At 52.7% G+C, this 19,593-nt stretch overlaps 1 protein-coding gene across 1 annotated transcript in view; it reads left to right on the forward strand.

Moving 5' to 3' along the window:
- Positions 1 to 19,593, forward strand: part of ALX4 (ALX homeobox 4) — a 41,095-nt gene that overhangs the window by 12,058 nt on the left and 9,444 nt on the right. The window lies entirely within an intron of this gene.

The raw sequence follows: 19,593 nt of genomic DNA on the forward strand, positions 1-19,593 counted from the left end.
TCACCACCGTTTGTTTCCAGAACTTCTCACCCCAGACACCTCCATTAAGCAGTAAGTGACTCCCCATCTCCCTCTCCACCGCACCCCTGGAAACATCCGTTTTACTTTCTGTCTGTATACATTTTCTTACTCTGGGTGCCTCATGGAAATGAGGTCATACTGTATCTTTCCTTTTGTGTCTGGCTAGTTGAACATCTTCTTTGGAGAATTGTGTATGCAAGTCTGTTCCCCGTATTTTGGACTGGGTTGCTTGTTTTTATGCTGTTGTTCTGCAGGGGCTCTTGATATATTCTGGATAATAATCCCTCCTCTGATATATGATTTGCAGATATTTTCTCTCATTCTGTGGGCTGTCTCTCACTGTCCGGATAGTGTCCTTTTGGCGCACAGAAGATTTTAATTTGGATGAAATACAGTTTATCAATTTCTTCTTTTGTTGCTTGGGCTTCTGATGTCGCATCCAAAGTCATCGTTAACTCACATGTCATGAAGATTGTCTCCCTGTGTTTTCTTCTGAGAACTTTATCGTTTTCGCTCTTAGGTTGAGGTGCATTTGGAGTAAGGACCCAGCTCTTGTTTCCTTCGCATTTAGATTCCAGTTTGCCCAGTGCCATTTGTTGAAAAGATCGCCCTTTCTTTGCTGAATGATGTTGTCACCTTTGTTGAAAATCAATTGGCCACATATTTAAGAGTTAATTTGTTGATTCTCTATTCTCTTCTATCGGTTTGTCTGTCTGTCCCTGCCATGGCCTTCTGAGGTGAAGTCCAGAATCCCAGAATATAGGGAACCTCAAAAGTCGTCCTGCCCATCCCTTTGGCTCCAAGCTGATGACTAACCCACCAAAGAGATCCGGCTCAGGGACACATTTATCTTCCAGGAACCAGAGCTGGTAAGAAGGGGCAGAGGACAGAGCCATTGGTGACCTTGGTCTCTGGCTAGGCCCCTGGCTATTTAGGAGTTCTAAGTATGTCAACTGACCCTCCTTGTGAGGACATGGCCTTTGAGAAAATTCCCATGTGCTCTTAGGGTCCACGCACCATTGGGACCACTCCTGAGAGGCCCAAATCTAGGACACCTTCATTTCAGTAAGATGATCCCAGAGCCCCCTCCCTGTGGACCAGGTGGGAGCTTCAGGAGGGAAGCCCCCATCCACCCTAAACCAGCTTCACGCTCTTGGTCCTGTATCTTGAATATTTTCTCCTCGATTCCTATGAGAGGTACTTGCCACCCCATGTCCTTTCTACCCCAGCCATCCTAAGAACTGTCCAGTGAACACCATAGCCTGGGGTCGAGGCTCCAGAAGCAATTCTGTGGCCCCCATAGTGACCAGAGAGGAGGGGGCTGCAGAGCAGTGGCGGTCACTGCTGGTGGAGGGGCTCCCTTGTGAGCCCAGTGCTCTCACCTTGAAGTCCCCTGCTTGATGAAACAGGGGCCTGCTTGAGCCTGGTCTCCCTGGGTGCCTGAAGACGAGAGACAGGCACACTCTCTAGTACTCTTGGGGTCTTGTGCACACTGTGTTCAGCCCACAATTGGGTTCACTGGCAGCATGAAGCTTGAGATGCCTTTGGTTTGGGGAGGCTGGTATATCAAGACGTGGAAACAGATGTCAGCCTGAACAGCTGAGGGACTAGCACAAAGTGGTCGACCTCTTTGCCTCAACGTTCCTTCTCAGTAAAGTGAGGTTAAGAATACTATCAACCTTTTGGGAATACTGTGAGAATGAAATAAGATAATATAGGTAAAGAACAGTTCTTGGAATGGAGTAAGTAGTCAGTATTAACTGCTATTATTGATAGGATTTTGCTGGAACCCTGACGATCAGGCTGGTCAGAAACTTCGGTGGGCAGGTGTAGTTGACTTGGATACATCAGACTGGAAAGTGAATAGATTAGTACTGAATCTAAACTGGTGGTTGACACAAGCTTTTACGATATGGATGACTGATGAAAGGGGTGGAGGCTGACTGGCTGCCTTAGCAGGGGGGCAGGGAGGGTCAAGGAGGGAGAAGGAGGGCACCCCCGGGCCCCTCAGAACCTCCAGCCCGTGTCTCCCGAGGCTGCGGCGTCTTATACCCAGGAATCAAGAACTGGGGTATAACTTCCTCTTTTCCCCTCCCAGAAGTCTGTTCTCTGTGCTCATTGGTCCTGAGGTCCCCGAGGGCGGGGGGGAAATGTGCTCATTTCCACCTGGGTTCAGCGCTGGGGGCGGAGGATGTCAGCTGGTGGCCTGTCAGAGCGGCTCCCGCTCAGCACCGTCAAGGGAGTGATGGCGGGTGTCGCCCAGGGGCCAGGCCCGCACTGAGATCTTTCCCTGAAGCCTCTCAGGAGGTATTAATCCTCCCAATTTACAGATCAGGAAAGTGGGACCCAGAGAGGGCCAGGTGCCCAAGTGGCTCGCCTTGAACTGGGCCAAAGGGCCTTGATCTTCTCCACTCTTCTGCCCTTAAAGCTAGTGCTCGTCGCCTTGGTGACCTCACTGTCTGTGTGCCCCTGAGACACCATCAAGCATGTGGGAGGGCTCAGGAAGTTGTGGAGTGGGGTGTGCCTGTTGGGGGGGGGGTTCAGCATACAGCACGCTGTCTTCCCCTCACCCCTGCAGTGATGACCACAGACCCTGACTGCCCAGGCCTCATTTCCCTCCTCACAACCAGGCCATCCCAGCCCTGGCTGTGTGTTGGGTGCAGCTCCATCGGTGAGGAAGGAGGAGCCAACCAAACCCCGCCCCCTGCAAACTCATGCTAACTGACCGCAGGTGGATGGGCCTCCTCGTTTGCTTAGCGTCAGCGGCTGCACTGGGGTTGAGGAGAAGAGTTTCCTGGGGCACCTGGGTGGTTTAGTCGGTTAAGCATCCGACTCTTGGTTTTGGCTCAGGTCATGATCTCAGGGTTCATGGGTTCAAGCCTGGAATCGGGCTTCACACTGATAGCACAGAGATTCTCCACTTGGGATTCTCTCTCTCTCTCTTTCTCTCTCTCTCTCTCTCTCTCTCTCTCCCCCTTTCCCTCTCCCTCTCCCCCCCCCCCCCCCCGCCCCCTACCCCACTCCTGGTTACACTCATGCATGTTGTCTCTCTCTCTCTCTCTCTCAAAAATAAGTAAGTAAACTTTAGGGGGAAAAGTCTCCTGAGCCAAGGCAGGTGGATGGTCAGTGAGGGCCGGGCTTCCTTCCTGAAGGCATGTTCCTGACCCTTGCTTTACCTAATGAGCCCTACGGGACTCAGCCTCTTGGCAAAGATCCACAGAAGTCAGTTTTGTGTTTCACAAAGTACATTCTCACTGTTTTATGGGATGCTTCGTTCTCCTGAGAAGTAGTAACAGGTTGAAAAGAGATGAACTTGTCACACATCCTACCAAGATTAAGGTTTCCTTGGTAGAAGGTGTGTACACCCTACATTTTCACGCAGAGACTTATTTGAATTTTTTTTTAGTCCAGTTGAGCAAAAGTCAATGAAAGAACCATTTTCACCCAACACGTAGATCTTGGAATATTGAGGATTATTTATACTTACACACTAACATGTGACGGGCAAAACACTTAGAACCTGTCTGTGCCAAATGTCAACCATTTAGACGGAAACTCTAATGAAGAGCTTAGATATAAGTATGTTCTAGAAATTTTGGAAACTTAGTTATAAAGGTGGAATTTTTTTTTTAAGGCTAAGATTGAATAGTCTTCTCCGTCTTTATCAATCTCAGAAAATTGTAACTGGCCGCCTTACAATTAGTTTAGCCATTCGGGGTGCCTGGGGGGCTCAGTCCATTAAGCGTCTGACTTTGGCTCAGGTTATGATCTCAGCGGTCTATGAGTTTGAGCCCTGTGTTGCGCTCCGTGCTGACAGCTTGGAGCCTGGATCCTGCTTTGGATTCTCTCTCTCTCTCTCTCTCTCAAAAATAAATACACATTTAAAAAAAATTCAGCCATTAGTTTTCCTTTCTCATCCAAGGGGAGAAAAATTTTGCTTTTTCAGCTTATAAATGATTCTTTAGGTTTGAATAAACACATTTGGAGAAAGAAAGCTCTTGATTTGGGTGAAAGAAGGAAATTTTCTCCAGGCCTAAGTGGGCCTTCTGCAGGCTCAGAATTCCATTATTTAACAAGATTCATTTCAGGGCAACAAGTATTCAGTTGGGCTGCAGTGTGCATAACGGAGCGCGTTGATGTCTCCCCTGCCTGTGAAAAGAGCACTGTCTGATGGCCGAGGCTGATGAGCAGTTTAATTACTAGGGGCTCTTCTGGGAGCTCCAGCAAAGGAGTGGCAGGGAATCCAGGGGGGGGGAGGTGAGCGATACCGGCCTGGGGCTCATTAGGCAGAAAGAGCCCCATCTGGCCTTGAATCCGCGGGGTTAGTTTCTCTGTGACAGCAGCAGCGGTACATTTCTGGAATGGCCTCTCTTGCCACTGCGCACCCCTCATGCCTTTCAGATGGTATAATGGGCAGAAGGCACTGGATGTTCCCACTGAGAAATTCTTGAGCAGTTAAACATTGAGGTGCCTGCATAAGCAAGCTGTCCAGATGTCATCAAGGGCATTTGTGGGAGCGGGGATTCTAGAAGGAGTTCACAGCAGACCGGAACGTCGTCAGCCGCTTTGTGAATTACGCTGCCATCAGTGCTGTGATTGAAATTACAGTTCTCAAGGCATGGGTATGCCTTCCAGGTGAAACGTAACTTAGGCCAACACATATTTAATGGAAGGGCCCTTTCTTTACAACACACTAAAGGGTTAAGTAACTATGTAACAAAATAAATGTAACATCTCATTTTGACAGTGGTTTCAAGTGTAATATATGTGGGAAATGGGCCCCCGATTGGAAGGTTGAGTGACTTTGCCTTACTCTTGCAGCTGCCTTGGCCCAACTTGACCCAAAAAATAACCACATTCGTTTATCCAGGAGGGCTCCCGGTGATGGGGGCATGCTGCGTATCAGGCAGGGAAGTGCATGTTTGCACACTGCATCCTTGAAAACTCACAAACATTCTGAGACGTGGACATTCTCAGCCCCACTTTACAGATGAGGAAACTGAGACACACAGAAGCTAAGTCACACCCTTCAGTGACAGTGGCTTGGGAGCCTCCTCAGTAATCTTCCTTAGACTCTCTCCATTTCTTTGATAGAGGAAACCGACGTTTCCATATCTTATGTAAAGTAGCTAAGCATAACTTCAACACACCCCTCCAATGGGATTGTTGCCTCAAAGCCCCTCCTGCAGAGAGATCTGGATTTGCCCCTAAAACATCACCCTCCACGTAGCCTGGCCTCCATGCCCCTGCTCTGTCCAGCACCTGCACCGTGATCACTGCCTCCCTCATGAAGTTCGGCCTTTTGAAGGAAGGGGATTTTATTGGGCTTTGTATTTCCACCACCTGAAACTTTGCCTGCATTTGGCTGGTGCCCCAGAAATGTTGCTGAATGAATGAATGAATGAATGAATGAATGAAGCAAGCAAATAAGTGACAGAACTGGAAATCAAGTCTGTCCTACCCCAAAGATTTCCCATTCATTTCATTTTGCCTGGTGCAGGACTTAAGCTTCTCTGTCTTGCCTGCCTTGGGTCTGAAAGTGCTATTATAGTGCCTCGTTGGGGTGGCTGGGGACTCGGGCTTTCTCCCAGTTACAGAGGAGGAGTAGAGGCTCAGAGGACTCTGTGGGAGGGGCTTAGGGACAAGCCCGAGGCCGTATGGTTTGGTGGAGGCAGAGCGGGAAATGGGCAGAAAAACCACTTGAAATCAGGAGACAGAGGTCTTCTACTGACAAGTGTGTGATCGCTCGGGACCTCTGTATCCTTCCTGTGGGGTAGGGGGTGGCCTAGTGTGGCCCGGGAGCTCTGGGGTGCAGGGGTGAGGGGCCAGTTTGGGAGGCTCCTGCTTCTCCGGCAGCAGAGTCGGCCCAGGCCAGCACCCCTTTCACCTTCCAGGTGCCGGGACCCCCAGCTGTGGGAGGCAGAGCGTGGGGGGTGAGCCCTGGGCCGGGCCTGGAAGGCAGGAGGTGAGGGACCTCCAGTCTCCTTGAGGAGCGGCTAACGGGGGGGTGTGAGATCTGACAGAGGTCACGACCCCCACCCCGCCCTAGTAAATATCAGGAGGTGATGTTCAAATGTTTTCATCCTAAGCGGGGCTTTTTATGGTGATCCTAAAACTCAGTTTAGATCAGGCCTCTGAGATGGGAATTGCTCCTCTGCCTCCGTCGTGTCTTTTGGTGACAAGATGAAGCATTCACTCCCTCCAAAAGCCTGTGTGTATAAGAAAGACGACACATCACTGTGAGAGGCACTAGGCCGGACACAGGGCTTGGAGCTGGGCCATCTGGGGTCCAATCCCAGCTCCACCGCAGCCCCCCAGCTGTGCGACCTTGAGCCAGTTGTTAAACGTCTCAGGACCTCAGTTTCTTTATCTGTAAAATGGGAGTGACAACGCCAAGCTCCTGGGGATTTGGGGAATCAGATGAGATAGTGGATGGGTCAGCACTGCTCAAGGGATTCTGTGATTGTTTTCCTTACTGTCGCCGGCCCTGGTGGGAGGCCCCGGTCCAAGGCTGCTCCTGGGAAATTAGGACCTGCACAGTCTGGAGAGCTGTAGGCGTCCTGCTTTACCATAAAGTCTTGCCGAGACTTCTTTGGTTTTCAATAACTCAGTTCAAGACCATGCTGTCAATGAAGACGCCCCTGACTTTTTCAGCCACAACTGATGGCTCCTCATGGTGGACCCCGTGCGCCTGGGACACAGTGCTCTTGCCCTGGAAGCCCCGGGAGAGTTGACCACTGTCTGTCCCCTTCATGAGGCCATGACCAAGGGGAAGCGCTTGATGAACGGACACCTGAGTGAACCAAGGACCAAGGGTGTGAGCGGATGCAAACCCAGACGCGGTACCAGGAGAACACGGAAAATAATTTGGCGGTGTAGCCTGGGAGCTGGAAGGGACCTACCCTGGATAGAGTGGGCTGAAGCCAAGACAAAGGTCCCAAGGGACACTGGCTATGGACTTTCTTCTCTTTTTCCAATTTTTTTTTTATTGTGATAAAAAAATACATCACATAAAATTTACCATCTTAACTGTTTTTTAATGGAAGCATATTGCACATCTATTTTTCAGTGCATTGTTCAGTGGTGTTAAATATATTAATAAGGTTGTGCAATCCTCACCACATCCATCTCTAGAATTCTTCTCATCTTGTAAAACCGAAATTCCATACCCATTAGCCGCTAACTTCCCATCCCCCTCCCGGCCCCTGGCAGCCACCATCTACTTTCTGTCTGTGTGAACTTGACCACTCTAGGAACCTCATATGAGTGGAGCCTCCTTGTGACTGGCTTATTTCAGTTATTGACATGTCCTCAAGCCTCATCCATGCGGTTGCATAGGTCCGAACTTCCTTCCGATTTAAGGCGGAAGAATACTCTGTTGTATGGATAGACCACAGTTTGCTCACCCACTCACCTGCCGTGGACAATGACTTGACCCCATGTTTTAGCTCTTTTTCGTGGCTTTCCGGTCATTCCTGTGTTTTGTTTTTTTTTTTTGGATACAGGGAAACTTCTCTCACTCAAACTCGTTGTAAGAAAGCTGAAGTTATAATGGCCTCAAAAAATAAAGTACATCTGGGGCGCCTGGGTGGCTCAGTCAGTTGGGCGTCTAACTTCGGCTCAGGTCATGATCTCACAGTTCGTGGATTCAAGCCCTACGTCAGGCTCTGTGCTGACAGCTAGTGCAGAGCCTGGAGCCTGCTTCACATTCTGTCTCCCTCTCTCTCTGACCCTCCCCTGCTCATGCTGTCATTCTATCTCTCAGAAATAAATAAAACATTTAAAAAAAAAAGTACATCTTAGAAGTGCTGCTGGAAGCATCACGTGCTCCGATTGGGTCACCAGTCGCTTCTGCGCAGGTGAAGGTTTTCAAAAGGCTGGGGAAGCAAGGCTCGTAAATTATGTACGTATGTATGTATTAACATTTATTTATTTTTGAGAGAGATAGAGCACGAGCAGGGGAGAGGCTGAGAGAGAGGGAGACACAGAATCCGAAGCAGGCTCCAGGCTCTGAGTGTCAGCACAGAGCGCATGTGGGGCTTGAACCCACAAACCGCGAGATCGTGTCTTGAGCCAAAGTCGGATGCTCACCCGACGGAGCCACCCGGGCGCCCTATAAAACTTTTCACTTGGGCGTAGTTTCAAACTTAGAGGCAGGTCACAAGCGGATATGAAGACTTCCGGGATCCCCATTGCACCAAGTCCCCAGTTCACGTCTTAACCATCTTTGTGTTCCTCTCAGTGTCTCTTGCAGGCTCCCTGTGTCCGTGCACGTACCGGCTTATATGCAGGTACACGTATACGTGTCGTTTCCTTCTGCACCGCTGACGGGTGACTTGCACACACGGACCTCCTTCCTCTAAATCCTTCACTATTCGGCACAGAATGGACGCAAAACCAAGACACGGTGCCAGGGAGAGAACAGGGAAGAATTAGGGGGTTGTGAGCTGGGGATGGAGGAGACCCCGGGAATGAGGTCCCGAGAAAAGTCATCGGTCCCCGTTTTGGGTCCCGGATGTTTGATGGGGTTCTGTCCGGGCTGGCACTGAAGGCGGGGCACGGGGGCTGCTGCCGAGGCGTCGGAGGGGAGCCCGCTTGCTGGGACTCCCGGCCTTGCTCTTGGGCTGCCCCCTCCCAGCCCCACACACGGCCTCCGCCTTAGGACGGCGCCCGCAGAATGCCCCAGGCTGGGGGTTCAAACCTTAGCTCTGCCTCCGACCCCTTGCACGTTCTCCGACAAGTCACGTGCTCCCAACGGCCTCGGTCTCTGGGGGTGTTTCACACAGTTCCTGCGCCACCGCGGAGGGGGGACAGATGTCCACAGTTGCTGGGTTTCATTGAGAGCACCGCGCTAGTTTCTCTTCCTTCCTTGGCTCTGGGACGCTCCCTCCGTCCTCTGGTCCAGAAAAAGACACCCCGCCTCCGTGTGGGCAGGACAGAGAGAGCTCGTGTCTGAGGGGAGCAGTGGTGGAGGGGCCGCAGCCCCTGCCTCCGCTGATGCCCCCGCCCCCGAAGGGAGAAGCCACCAAGGAGTTGGCACCACAGAAGGCCAACCAGGGGGAAATACGGGGATGGGGGGCGGGGGGTGTTTGTCCCGCTCATTTGCAAGCAGCTGGAGGATCGGGGATTCCCCAGGGTCTCCCCACAACTGTGGGGAGTAAAAGATCTCAGGTCGGGACTGCCACTCAGTTGCTGGTGACGTTCAGTGAGTCCTTTCTCTCTGAGCCTCAGTTTGCCCATCTGTGGAGTGAGGGTGTTCAGGAGAGCCACCATGTGGGGGTTTTGAGGGGTTGAAATCAGTCAAGAATGTGGAAGCCCCCGGAACTGAGGGAGGAATGAGCTCTGCGGGCAGGGCCCGCGACCCGCCTCCTCCACCTCCGTGTCCCTTGCAGTTCTAGGACAGTGGCGGGCACAGAGTAGGGCTGAGTAACTGCTTGTGTGGCGCACCCTCCCAGGTGGGGTCTGGGCCTTCAAACAAACTTCTAGAAACCTGGTCAAGGCCTGGGGCCCTGGGGCCCACCCTCCGCCCTGAGGAACTTAATTAAGACGGCAGTGCCTCCTAGTGGCGAGATGAGCAACTGCAGCCCCGATCCTGGCTAGCTAGGAGTGGGGCTCTAGAACCTTCAAGCAGGCAGGGGCCAGGGAACCCGCCCTGTGGTTAAGTGTCATGTCCCAGGGTCTGTTGAGGCCTCCTCAGTTGTGGCTTCCCATGGAAACCCCTTCCCCCCTGCCCGGCAGGGATCCGGCCAATACTCATTGAACTGAGGAAACAGAGAAGCCAAAAGGTTTGTGCAGGGCCACAGCAGCAGGGCCACCTTCACGCCCTGGCCCGCGGCTAGGTGGGTGTTAGGGCCCACCCCCCTGCTGCTGCCGCCCCATCCGCACGGCAGTGTTTGCTACCGGTACCCTTGGTCACCCTCAGGAGGACAGACAGAGGTGTCCAAGGCAGAAGGAGCCCAGGCCCGGCTCAGGACCCAGCAGGGCATCAGGGAGGCCCTGCTCTGAACTGCTCACACTCGAGTGGGGGGAGGGGGTTGTCCTCCGCACAAGTACGTGAAAGCAGAGAACTCAGTGTTCAAGGGGCAAGCCCAGCCCAGGGGTCAGGGAGGGAGAAGGGGTCCCCCTTGCACCAAACCTTGGAACTCTAATAGAAGCAATTCACAAAAGAAGGAATCTAACAAATAAAAAATTTAATTTCACTAGTAATAGAAAATGTGAGTTCAAACAGGATGTCCCTTCCATTTATCGCACGGGCATTGATTTTTTTTTAAGTTTATTTCCTTATTTTGAGAGAGAAAGAGAGAGAGAGAGCACACATGTCCACACAAGCAGGGGAGGGGCAGAGAGAAGGAGAGACAGAATCCCAAGCAGATTCTGCACTCAGAGCCCGATGAGGGACTCGAACTCACTGAGCCACCCAGGCGCCCCCAAAACTGGCAAAGATTTTTCAAACACTATGACTGGCACTCACCCTGAAGCAAGGGGCACTCTAGCCGCTGAGGAGACTGTCGCGTCTTTGGAAAGAAGTTTGGTCATGTTTGTCAGACACCTTGGCTATGAATACAGTCTAATTCAGGTTTTCTACACCCTAGAGCTTTTTCTGACATAATCACCATGATGTGTAGAGGACTGAACAAAAAAGACGTTCATTTCAGGCCTCTTGTGGCTTCAGACCATCAGAAGCCCGGGTGCCCAGCAGTAGGAGATTGACTAAATAGAATTTGTCCATGTGATGGGATAATACACAGTCATTAAAAATGATATGGGAGGGGCACCTGGGGGGCTCAGTCAGTTGAGCATCCAGCTTTGGCTCAGGTCATGATCTCACGGTTCGTGAGTTCAAGCCCCATGTCGGGCTCTGTGCTGACAGCTCAGAGCCTGGAGCCTGCTCCGGATTATGTGTCTCCCCGTCTCTCTCTAACCCCTTTCCTGCTCGCATTCGGTGTCTCTCAAAAAAAAAAAAAGTTAAAAAAAATTTTTTTAACGATGCAGGTTCATGATCTCACAGTTCCGTGAGTTTGAGCCCCACGTCGGGCCACGTCGGGCTCTGTGCTCAGAGTGCAGAGCCTGCTCGGAATTCTCCCTCTCTCTCTCTCTGCCCCTCCCCTGTTCGTGCTCCCTCTGTCTTTCAAAATAAATAAAGTTTAAAAAAAATGATGTGGTAGAAGAATATGGATTAGCATGGAAAGATGCACAGAATATAGTGTTAGGTTAAAAAAAGTTTATGAAAAATTGTATCTGTGTGTGTGTGTGTGGAGGGGGGTGTATAGGTTTCTTCTCTTGGCTTATCTTCACTTAGCTTATTGATTTAAACATTTTTTCCATATGGAACACAGACAATGATGTATGAAGAAAGGCCACAGAAGTTATGAAGATAAGCAGGTGCCAGTGTGAGGGCCGAGGGAGGGGAGCTGGGACAGAGCAGGGAGAAGGAAGGCAGAGAAACCCGTGAGGAGGTGAACTTAAGCCTGAGGTCCGGAAGCTTCCAGTATGTCAGAGTCATAGGGTCGCCGTCTGTGAGGACAGCGGTCGATCTGCACCACAAAGATGTGTGCTCATCTCCCAAAATCTCACAGCAGAGTCCAGCACCCTAGCAAAGCAAGCATCATTCGGGATCTAATCGCTGCTTCCAAGTAGCATTTGAAAATGATAAAAGCAATTCTTGTTTACGGTAGAATAAACAGACACTTAATTCAGGGGCGCCTGGGTGGCTTAGTCAGTTAAGCATCCGACTCTTGATTTCAGCTCAGGTCATGTCCTCACGTTTGTGGGATTGAGCCTGGAGTTGGGCTCTGTGCTGACAGCGTGGAGCCTGCTTGGGATTCTCTCTCTCTCTCTGCCCCTCCCCTGCTCTATGCACATGATTGTCATCTCTCTCAAAATAGATAAACTTAAAAAAAGTTATTCAGACCAAAAAAAAAAAAAAAAAGCAAACAATATCAACCCGTATACCTGCATTCCCAGCTCTGGAAACTTCTAGAATTTTCTAAAGACAGATACTCCATCCCTCCTCCACTTTTTTTTGAAAGATGACATTTACTTACTACAACTCAAACATCTTTCCAGATACTAAAATGCTATTTTTTAATACTATCTATTTCATTCATTTGCTCATCAAATGTTTATTGAATACCTACTGCATGCAAGCCGCAATAATAGACACTAGACAAGGGTAAACAAAGGAAATCTCTTCAGATATACTCCCTGTTTTATGGAAGGTAGAGAGAGACAATAAACAAAGAGAAAAGTCCCAAATAAATACATAGCAATGTGTGCTAAATGCCAAAAAACAAAACAAAACAATACAAAAAGACCAGTTGGCAGAGTAAAGAATATCAGGGAAGATCTTCTATTTATGGAAATACCGTCCTTTATTTAATCAATCTCCTATTACTGTCCAGAAATAGGTTATTTTTGGTTTTTCTGTGTCACGATGCCATGATGAACTTCCTCTCCAGCTAATTCTTTGTGCTTACCCATAATTATTTCTTTAGGATACATTCCGGGAAGTGGGATTTCTGGGTAAAGAAAAGTCTGAAGTCTGAATACACACTTTTTATTAGTTTTTCTTTAGTATGTTTAAACACAGTTTTGCATTTTCCCTATAGTTTACATGTCTTTCACTTAAAAAATAATACGCTGCAAAATTCACATTTGGGGGCGTATAGCTTTATGAATTTTAACACATTCCTGCGCGGATCCTGTGCTCCCCAGGACGACTGAGGTGCAGGCTAGTTCCTCACGCCAGCCCTTTATGGTCAAGCCCTCCCCCTCCCCAGCCCCTAGCAAAGCATGATCTGTTCTCCATCCTGACCCTGTTGTCTTCCCCTGAGTGTCATATGATAAATAAGTGGAGTCATACATATGCAGATTTTGAGTCTGGCTTCTTTTACCGACCCTGATGCTGCTTTTGAGAGTCTTTCCTGCACTTCTCTCTGTAACCCTTCATTCCCTTTATCTCTGAGTCGTATCGGGTTGTATGACTGTTCCCGTTTGCTTATCCAGTCGTCTGTTAAAGGACATTTGGGTTGTTTCCAGTTTGGGGTGATTATGACCAAAGCTGCTATAAACATTTGCATGCAGGTTTGGTGTTTTTCCCCTGAAAATGAGTCTCCGTGTCTTCTGGGTCAGTGTCTGCCGTGGGGTGGCTGGGTCCCGTGGGGGAGGGGGGCGGGAATGTAATTATGTAGCTGCCGCACTGGTTTCCACCGGCGACGTGGGACACATTCCGTGGCTCGGCGTCCTCGTCATCACCGGTGTCGCCAGGTCTCTGACGCTCATTGCGCTAGGTGTGTAGCGATATCTCGTTGTGGCTGCGCTTTCATTTCTGTGGTGGGTAATATGTCGAGAGTGTTTTCATGCTCTTTGCAGCCTGCATGTCTTCTTGGGTGACTCGCATATTTAGATGCTTTGTCCCCTTTTTTTTTCCTTTTGCATCACTGTTAACCAAACCCCACACTTTATTCGGATTTCACAAGTTTTTTTCCTGACGTCGTTTTACTGTCCCAGCACCCGCTCACTCCAGGACACTACATCTAGTCTTCAGGTCTCCTTAGCCTCCCGCCTCAGGTTAGTTTCTCGAACTTTCTTTGTTTCAAGGAGCATTCTCTGGGCTTGTGTTGGTGGACCGGGGTGCCCGCGTCACCTGTGGGTGGCAGGCCCGAGCGCCTGACCTTCCATCCCCCACCCTCCCCTGCAGATGGGCAGCTCCTGGAGCCCGGGTGAGCACAGATACAGGCTCTCTGCACGTTCTGGAACGGCACCCGGTACTGCCGCCCCTCTGGCATTATTTACTGTGCCTGGAACTAAACCAGGGACCGCCAGGCTGAGCTCAGGACAGAGTCCGGTGGCAGGTGAGGTGGGCTGGGGATGTGATCAATGGCTAACCTTTAACCTTCGCCCCTACCCCCGCACGACTGTTTGGACAGCCGTAGATTCAGTCAGTGCCCTTTAAGTCGCATGAAAGGGCCTCACGCCGGCCTGTTTTGTTTAAGGAGATTACATCGGCGCTGTGCACTCTGCCACAGGGTGTGTGAGGCCAGCGCCCCCGAGCACGGAGCGAGGGGCATGTCCCCCACAACGCAGATGTTTGGAGGAAAAATAGATGTAATCGAAACCACGGAGGATAAAATTACTCAGACCCCTAGACCTACACTCCATATGCACGGGCCTGTGCAGAAGTACACACACATGGCCCTCCCGTGTCCACACCCGCCCACTGTGCCGAGTGACGGTCACCCGCACGAATCCCCGCGCACAGCAGCACATCCCGTCTGTGGGCTGGTAGTCAAGCCCACAAGCCCGCCCGCTCCACACACCTGTCCGCAGGCAACGACACATATGTTCCCCACGCCATTCCCGGCGGCAGGCTTGTGCCACAGGCCGGAGGGGACGCGTCCCTGCACGCGGAAGGAATGCGCACAGAGAGGCCTCTGGCACTCCCCCCCCCTCCTCCCCCACAAGCGGTTTCAGAAGTGCGCTCTCTTGTAATCCTGGCATGAAAAGAAATCACCTAGAGAGATTTGGGAGTCTGCCAAGCGCCTTCATGCCAAAAAACGGGTAGACGAGGCTAGAGCGACGCCGTTGGGTTGAACGGGGGCAACAAGCAGAGGGTGAGGAAGTGAAGAGAGAATTTCAATTTCTTAATTTTTTTTTTTTTTACATTGATTCAGTTTTGAGAGACAGAGACAGAGCACAAGTAGGGGAGGGGCAGAGAGGGAGGGAGACACAGAATCTGAAGCAGGCTCCAGGCTCCGAGCCGTTAGCACAGAGCCTGACGCGGGGCTCGAACTCACAAACCGTGAGACCATGACCTGAGCTGAAGTCGGATGCTCAACCGACTGAGCCACCCAGGCGCCCCTGAGAATTTCTATTTCTTGCATTCCTCGGAGTTCAGGCAGAGGCTGGAGGGTCTTCTGTGGCTCCTGATTAAGAATATATCCTTGGGGGCGCCTGGGTGGCTCAGTGAAGCCATGGACTTCCGCTCGGGTCATGATCTCACCGTTCGTGGGGCTCTGGTGGTGTGGAGCCTCCTTGGGATTCTCTCTCCCCTCCTCTCTCTCTGCCCCTTCCCCACCACCCTCAAAATAAATAAACTTAAAAAAAAAAAAAGAATATATCCTTGAACGAAATGCTTCTACTTCATGAGACATGGTCGCTGGAAATATGTACTGAGGACTGTTTGAAGGGCACGTGGTACCCCCATGGCCGCCATCACTTTCATCCCCCTGGTGGGGCAGGCACTGACTGCTGTCACCGTATGTGTGCACGTTACTTGACTCCTTGGGTTGTCTGGGGTTTACATCCAGATCAAGACATTCCACTGGGAAGCTGCAGATCAGGATTGTATTGTCTCGGACCCCAGAGATGCGGACAAAACCCTCTCGAGGAGCCCTCCCCGCCACGGGAGCGTCTGCGTGGCGCCAGTCCAGAGTCTGTGTGGAAGGGAGGGCAGGGGAGAAGCCAGACCCGCAGGCAGGGGGCTTGGACCGGGGCGGGCCGGGGGGGTGGGGGGGGGGGGGGCTCTGCTGCTGCTCAGCCCATGCAGCGCCAGCGCCGTCGGCCGGAAGAAGGCTGGCCCAGAAGTAGGGCACGCGGAGTCTCCCAGTGGCCTTCGCCCAGTGGGGCAACGCGGTGGGCACGGAGCTGACTCCCAGAAGATCTTGGACTGGGTTTCCTGGAAGTTTACAAACTAGGGCCCCGCCCACGAATCCCGTCTCTTCGCTGCTCCTTCCGCTTCCCTGACGCCCCCCTTGCCCCCACGTGGAGGCAGCCTTCAGTGCCCGTGTCGGTCTTCTCCCCTCTCCCCTTCCGCCCTCTCATCTCCCCCGCTGTGTGAGCCGTGCAGGGAGGCATTAGTGATTGCAAGTCTCTTTCACGTGTCCTATCCACCTCTCCTCCTGTCTAGCAGGGACGAATTGATCCATTTATTTGTTAAACGACTACTTCCTGCGTGTACCTTGAGGCTATGTAGCTGCACACAGTAGGCACTTAGAGGTAGCCGGACGGAGCGAGAGCTCGGTAGTGTTTGGTTGTTAGAAATTGTTCTTTATTCTTCAGCAGCTTCTCACGGCGTGTCTGCCATCTGCCCCGTCCTGGGCTAAGCCCAGGGTCAGTGACGTGAGGCCCCCACTCTTGGGGAGCTGATGCTCTACAGGAGGAAATGGACACTCAGGGCCTGACTATAGACTAGTCAGGAACACAAGCAGTTGAACACAAGAGGCTGAGCAGAGGACAAAGGGGTCTGTATGGTTGTTGCAGTCTGGGAGGACTTCCTGGAGGAGCTGGTGCTTAATGGGATCTTGGAGGTCAGCTGGCAGGAAGGGCATTCCAGGCAGGTGGCTGGAGGTGTGGTGAAGAGGAACAACGGGGTCACCTATAGTCGAGTAATTCGGCACAAGCAGCGGGTCCTCTGTTTTTAGTGACTGTCAGCGGAGGGCGCTGCAGGGCGAGCTGGCCTTGGGCCACCCAGCTGGTTCACCTCCTCGCTCCTCAGCATCGTCTAGTCGGAGAGCAGTCTCCGGGCTTTGCCCCAGGGCCCAGCACCATCACCCAGCACATGCCTGGTGCCCACCTGTCTCAAGCAGTCGTGTTAAACCTGGGGCCACCCGAGGAAGAGTGGTGGAAACCACAGTTATTTAGCCCGGAGGCAGAAGACCCCGGGAGGTATGGCCGCTGTCTCTGGGAGGGGCCCTGGACAGTTAGAGCCCGGACCAACGGGCCAGGTATCTAGGGGACAGACACGTGCCGGACCTCAGACAAATGGCCCAGCTGTCCTCACGGCAGTGGGCTCCCTGTCACCACAGCCCATCTGGGGTCTGTGGACTGAGTGCCTGAGGGAGCCTTGGCTTGTCATTCTGACCAGCTGGCTGGGCCACCAAGCCTCGCGGAATCATTCTTTGCTATCTAAATTAGAGACCCAGCCTCTGACGTAAAGCAAAATGATCAAGAGTGAAGACTGAGATTAGACAGCTCGCTTCCCTCTTCTCTGAGCAGCCAGAAGCATCCATTTGCCAGAATCCGTCCATGTCTAGGCCTTTCCAGTTGGCCGAAGCGTGCCCTGACACAGACGCCTCCTCTTCCCTGTCCCCTCTTCTCAGATCCCAAGGGAGGGCCCCGATGGTGACTGAGGCGGGGGGATATTCCACTGGGCTGAGGCAGTGCCACACCCCTACCTGCTCCCCCCCTGCTCCAGACAGGGCACGGCCGCCCCTGTTGGCGGATGAGACTGAGATCTGAGAGGAGTCATTGGAGGTCGGGGCAGATGGTGGTAGAGCTGGGAACAAGAGCAGATCTCCCAACTCTTGGCCTGGTGGCCTTTGTGCACATGGTGCTGTCCCCTCATTTCTCCCCCACTCGCTTGGGCTCAGTGGGGGGCTGCAGGTACCAGAAACTAGACCCTTATTTCTCCCTGTAGAAGACTGGGCGTTCTCTGCTGCCTCCCCACTAGTGAAGCCTAGAACTAGGTCAACGCTACGGGCCTTTTCTCAGAGGCCACATCTGTCCCTCCGCAGCCTCAGACGCTGGTCCTTCTGCCCCCAGGATGAGCAAGCAGGACTCCTTGATGATGAGAGCTCCCTGCATTCCTCTGCCCCTCCCCCTCCCTCCCTGGGAGGAGGCCCCCAAGCCCACAGGGTAGGGGGTGGGAATAGGGGACTGACCCGTGAGCTAGAGGCTCACGTTCCCTGCCCCCTCTCTCTCTCCCTTGCTTTCTCACTGCATTAGCCCCCCCCCCCCGCCCCCAGTTAAAACTAGGGATTTGGGCTGGTCCCCGCAACCCTCAGGTTCTGTGACACGGAGCTTCCCCGTGCAGCCCGGCCCCTCTTGCTGTGCGGGGTGGTCCCAACCCCAGGCCGGATGCCAGAGGACACGCTAAGAGTCGCGGGGTCATGGGATGGGGCCTGGAGATCAGTGCTGGGGCAGGAGGGGCAGGGTCTGCCCCCCCCCCCAAAAAAAGACAACAAGAAAATAAAAAAAAAAAAAAATTAATTTTAGAAAAGAAAGGAAGGGATTAATAAAATAAAAAAAAAAACAAACCCAAAACATAAAACTTGTTTGTCTGCCAGGAAGATAAATATCTTTGCTGAAAGCCCTTGGCCCTCCTGCCAGTTGCAGTTTGCATAATGTCACTGAAGCCGTGGCTGCGTGCGGGTGCCCAGCTCACGTGGGTGTCATGCGCGATGCCCGTGGGCTCCCCCCCGCCCCCGCCGCCTAGCCCCCAGGATGTGGATGGAGTCAGGGGGCCTGAGCTAGAGGCACTGTCCTGACGCGTCATGCCCACGGCTTGGACATGCCCTGTTCCCGAAGGAGGGCTCCCCGTGCTCTCCGGACACCAGGCCAGCGCCCGCACTCAGATGCGCTGGGGCGGGGCCTGCCTGCTTCGAGGGCTTCTCAGGCCTCAGAGTCCTCTGCTGCCATAGCAGAACTGGGAACACCGCCGGCAGAAACCTGCACACGCCGGCACCATGTTGAGGGCCTTGCCTGTCGGCCACCTTAACCCCACACGACCCCGTGAGGAGGATCCCATGGGTATCTCCATCCCCATTTTGTAGAGGGGGAAACTGAGGCACAAAGCCATTCAGTGAACTGTCTGAAGCACACGGAAGGAGGGAGGTTGGTGTGGGGTTCGCACCCTCCACTGGCTCCAGAGCCCATGCTCTAAACTTGGCCCTGAGTATGTCCACCCAGGATGCTATCTGGGCCATTTGCACGTGGACAAGCTACCCCCTGGCCCCCTGCCCCCTCTGGCCTCCGTTCCTCATCCTTGTGTAGATAGACTGGTCCTTACTGGTTCTGGGCGTCTAGGAATCAACCAGCAGAGCCCCATTCTGTCAGCTGGCGATGGCTGTGGGCCCGGGCGGAGACCTTAGTGCAAATCTACTGGGGCGCACGCGTCAGCATCCTGGGGGTGCGGATGTCTGCCCGGCGTCCTCAGCAAATGCAGCACTTGCCAGGAGCAGGCAGGCCCCCGTGGGGACAGGAGGTGGGACCTGCGGAGGGCAGGGGTGTGCCCTCATGCTGGATTCCTGGTGGGGGGAGGGGTCTCCGCAGCTCCTGCCGAGCCCACCCAGGACCAGGCCAGGATAGGAGGGCCGTTCCTGTGTGCCTCTATGCCAGCCTCCTCCCTGCCCCTGCCCCGGGGGCCAGACACAGCTGCCGCATGAGCTTTCCCTTCCCTGGGAGTCAGGCACTGCAGTCAGCATCCTCAATGCCCAAAGCAGAATTCTGGCAAGGGTATCCTTCTATCCTTCTAGAAGGAAGAGCCCAGGGTCAGTGGGGGATGGGGATTAGAGATCCGGGAGAACAGATTGGCTGACCAATTTGATTGGTCATATTACATTGGTGCTGAAAGGAGTCCATTCTGAGATGATGGCAAAGAGGCTCAGAGGGGGAAAGGACTTGCCCAAGGTCACACAGCACGTTAATGGCAAGCCAGGATTAGAACCCAGGCCTCCTGACCTCGCATCCAGTGTGACTCTGAGAGGGAGGAAGGGCAGAGGATGGCTCTCCCTGGCCCTCCCTCTTCTCTTGCTTGGCTCAGCCACTGGTCTCTGACTTTGTTTCCTCCCCCCT

This window comes from Hyaena hyaena, unplaced genomic scaffold, assembly GCF_003009895.1.
Source record: "Hyaena hyaena isolate Hyena2069 unplaced genomic scaffold, ASM300989v1 scaffold_23, whole genome shotgun sequence".
NCBI lineage: Eukaryota > Metazoa > Chordata > Mammalia > Carnivora > Hyaenidae > Hyaena > Hyaena hyaena.